This window comes from Octopus sinensis, linkage group LG3 (assembly GCF_006345805.1).
Source record: "Octopus sinensis linkage group LG3, ASM634580v1, whole genome shotgun sequence".
Classification (NCBI taxonomy): Eukaryota; Metazoa; Mollusca; class Cephalopoda; order Octopoda; family Octopodidae; genus Octopus; species Octopus sinensis.
Window position 1 is genome coordinate 34,648,741 of NC_042999.1, and position 5,000 is coordinate 34,653,740.

Sequence of the window (5,000 nt, forward strand, 5' to 3'; positions counted from 1 at the left end):
TGGTTATCACTCCAATAGAGGTTTATGTCCAAGTATAGAATACGCTTGGTGGTTGTCGCAAAGTTGAGACCTTTGTTTAGTACTGCTTCTTCAGAGCTTTCCAGATGTCGGCTACTTACATTAATTACTGCTTTCACAGATGGGTGACGGATTTCAGTCTTCATTCTGTGATCTTTGTCTTTCATAAATTACTTAATCAGGCGTGTCTTCACCATTTCAAATTCTTTCACGCACGACTTTTCTGGATCTTGTTGGATTCTCTTTCTATCATCTTCTCCGGTTATTTTCCTAAATAATGAAGATAACCCCTCTTTGATTTCGTTATTTAGTATATGTTTTTCCCAGCGGTTATAATGGGTACTCTCACGAACGAGGACATGTCCTGCCCTTTCCGCCACACTTATAGCTTTATGTGAATCGACTGTTGTCATTATATTCAAGCCATGTGGTCTTAGCTTTGAGTCTCTACATTTACATAAGAAAGTTAGATGGTTTGAAAGACGGGCTAGATTTTGATGGAGTTTCTCAATATGTCTCCATGCACATTACTACTACTACTACTACTACTACTACTACAACTACTACTAATAATAATAATAATATTAACAGTAATAATAATAATAATCACATCCAAAAGTACCTTAGCAATGGGAACATAGGTTCGAAATTTCCCCCAAGACACCTGATGAATGCTGGAGGGTATATCAGCCGAAACGTTTTGTTAACAACAAACAAGATGAGCACAAATATCCGTCAGATGTAAATAATGTAAATAGTATAAATAATGATCAGTTACTTAGTTCTAACCTTCGGGTGTCACGAACAGAGTCGAGAGCTTCTTTTTTTTAATTACCGATGTCCATTGTCCGTAGTCTTTACAGGACCTTCAAGACGAGTTACATTGATACCATTAACATTAGTATTTATTTACACGTCAACATATTCAGAGAGACCGGGGCATATAGCGTATTTAGGGAACTCTCATTCTGGAAAACAATGAGGAAAAGAATGACTAGTGGTTCGGAAATGCATGAGCCAGGGTTGTATCCGCTCACCTAACTCTGAGGAGCAGAGGCTATTATCGCATCAGTAGAAAAGGCAGAGAATGTAGGCAGCGTGCAAGTAGGAGAAATGTTCGAATGTGTCAGTAAGTGACTTATTAGCTAGATTGTCTTTCTCTTGAAACCTTCTAAGAAGTATGTTCATGTTGCAAGTAGTTGAAGCAGAGGTCCATCAAGGGGACAGCTTCCATTTCTGGAGGAAATTACACATCCCTTATCATATTCATTCTTCCGCTGAAAAAACCTGAAAAATATTTTCTTTAAATTGAGACTACGTTTAACAATAGAATTCTTATTAAATATTTCAAAAAAAAATTAGAAATTTGATTCATACCGCCGTGTTTCACTAATTAATTAAATTTCTAGAGCAGTGTTTGTCCTTGACAGCAACATGAATAGAAAATACAATATTCAACCAAATTATAACGATTGCGACCATACACGATAAACTATTCGTTTTCAGCTGCTTAATATTAATGTACGTTAAGATATACATATTGTTTTTCCTAAGTTCCTGTCACATTCATTAAATTGACAATTACTGATAAACAGTATGTATTGCAGTGCCGGCAGCGAATTAGAAGGGTCAGCGAGGAAAGAGATGCGTTGCTAGAGAGAGAAAAACCAGTATGACATTTAATTCTTGTAATGCCCCTGTTGTTTCTTGTCTGCTAGAAATTGATGTACTCAGCAATTCCATATGCTTCCTGCAATAATATTTCATTTACTTCAGTATATAATTTCATTAGGATATTGCACATTTTCCTGACCTGAAGGCAATTATTATTCACATTAGAGTAAAATATGTTGGCGTGCATAATGAACACCCAGCCAAGTGGTTTGGTTTTCAATATCACACTGCGAAAACTTGAGTAAGTGCTTTCTGTAGTCCGCCGTATCTACGAGGTCTGATCAACAACTATCCGGACTGCTGCTATAGTAACAAAGATAAAACACATAGAGTAAACAGCTTGCTACATATTGACCTTGAACTCTGTTGTCCAAGCATACTAAGTTTTAACATTCTAGCTCACTTCTGCTGTTTGGAAGAAAGGTGTGTAGCGTGTGATCGTCAAATTGACAACAGCAGAGAAATTTGCCATGACGATAATGCTCAGAGGCCTACGCAATGTTGCAAAAAGTGTATGGAGAGGAGTGTGCGAATGGGCAGGACGTTACCAATATGGACGAAAAAAATGTCGATAGTGACGAACGTGGCCGGAGACCCACAACCAGTAGAATTGAGAAAAACTTTGCAGATGTACGTGCAGCTGTGAGGGGAAATCGTCGAATCACCATCCGTGAGCCATGAGAGAATATGCAGATTAGTTACGTTTCAGTTCAGTCCATTATCACTGAAGACTTGGGTATGGGACGCGTGACTGCCAACTTTGTGAGAAAATTGCTTTCAACTGACCAAAGCGACACTCGCGTTTCGGTTGCACAAGATATTGATTGTGTCGAGAACTATGAAAACGTTTTGAAAACTTTGCGTATACCTCTGAGCAAGTATCACCAAGATGTTGGAAAAATTAGATGCAGATTCTCTGCTCAGCATTTTCTGCCATATTCAATGCGACGATCACACGCTACACACCTTCCATCCAAGCACTTCTGTAATCACCGAAATTGGGCTATGACTTTACACCTTTGTGCGCAAATACAATAGAATTCAATGTCAATATGTGTCAAGCAGCTTTACTCTGCGTACCTGACCTTCGTTACTATGGCAACAGTCCAGATACCCGTTGATTAGACCACATATTTGTTTTTATGTGTGTGGGTATATATATATATATATATATATATATATGTGGTATATATATACAACGGGAAGGTTTACGAAAATAAACAAAAGACGAAGGCAGGTGGAGTACAAACAAACAAATGTATTAGTATGGCGCTCAGGAATAGAAATAGAACAAGTCTTTTACGTTTCTAGCCTACGCTCTTCGACAGAAAGATACACAGAAAAAAACAAGGAGAGAAACAAGGAGAGAAAAAATGCGTGTAGGAGCTAACGATCTAACATGGCGTTCTGACTTCGGGCGACTTCGGGCAGAGGTCAGAGGTCAGACGCTAGAGGGACAGTAGGGGAGATAACAGGGTCAAGAGACTTCCAAAACGAAGATAGCCCCAACACAAAGGTGCGTGTGTGTATAAGAGAGTAGGTATATATATATATATATATATATATATATATATATATATATATATATATATATATAGAGAGAGAGAGAGAGAGAGAGAGAGAATAACAAATTAATAAATAAAACATATGCATACATATATGTACGTACCTACATCTATATGTATATATACATGTATATATGGGTACAGGACACCAAAGAAACGTCGAACACAATGAGAAACGAAAACATAAACACAAAACCAAGGAGATGGACATTTTTCTTAGACAACGAAAAACAGAGTACAAGACATACAACACAAGAAAAATTCCCCTTCTCCAGCCGCCTCTGTTTCATCTATTCCGCGTTTCGAATGCTTCTGGGTATGACTCTAACAACACCATTTATCGAGTACTGAGAGACTTATAAGTAAGAAATTGAGGGTAGAGGAATTAATGACAAAGACCTTGAAGCTAGTGTCCAATCACTGAAAACAATAAAAAGAACAAAAGAATAATATTCTTTGACATTTTTACCAAATCTGAAAGTACTTTGGCAATACAGACATGAGATTATATTATTAACTATTTATTCGTTTTTGCCATTGTATGTTGAAAAACTATAATGTTACTCTACTCTCTATAAAAAAAATTGGAGAATGTAATCTCTATTTAAAGACAAACTGCAGAAATAACGTTCCAAAGATTTGTTTCCTGAAATACGAAAAAACAGCATTTTTCTAGTAAACACATCAGAATCAATGAAAATTACGTGTATATGTAACTATGTACACTCACACACAAACACACACACACACATCACACACATATATTTACACAGACTGCGATAGGTAAATTGTCCCCATTTTATATATTTTTTAATTTCATAACTTGTTTATAATTATCTCGATTACACAGTATTGTAGAGTCAGTTGGCCACCGTATGTAGGAAAGACAGCACCATGACACAGTTTACTCTGCAGCAAATTTCGAAATCAGATGCTGTAACGCTTGACATTCGCGCCAGAAGCTCCAATGCGAACATTTCAGAGTATTTGGGTATAAATCTGAGAACTGTGCAGAAGATACGGAAAGCATTGGATGAGACTGATGGTGCTTACGAAACTATGGCGTCTCGGAAACCATACTCGATGGTTTTGATAAGAAAAGAACTCCTGAATTTGTTGCTGAGATCCAGACCATGATTCACAACGATCCCTCGAAGTCACTCAGCTCCATCACCAGGGACATAGGAGTGTCTGAGTTTCTTATCCGGCAGCTAGTACATGCAAGCACTCGATATTCGTCGTACAAGATGAGAAAGGGCCAATTTTTTCCCAAGCCCTCAAGGACGAGAGGAAAACCTGCTTTACGAAGCTTTTGAACAAACTCAAGCATCCCCTCCAATCGAACATGCTTTGTTTTTTTCAGACTTGAGAAATTTCTGCCAGGATCAGAGGGTGAACAAGCAGAACAACCGTTGGCTTGCCGTGTCCTCAAATCAAACATCCAGTCAACATCAGCCAACATCAATATTATATATAAGATTAACTGAGTTAGAGGTTAAATAACCGGCTAAGGGATAGAAATATCCATTATACTACCGGTATATTTTTTAATTTCATAACTTGTCTATAATTATCTCGATTATGTTTAACCATGGTAATATATATGTAAGCATATTATGCTCATAAATTATAGGTGAAGACAGGGTTAGACATCTGTTTATTAAAAATCAAAATTTAAAGAAAATAGAAAATGGAGAATTATTGATGAAAAACTATTGACTTACATCAATTATTATTTATTTG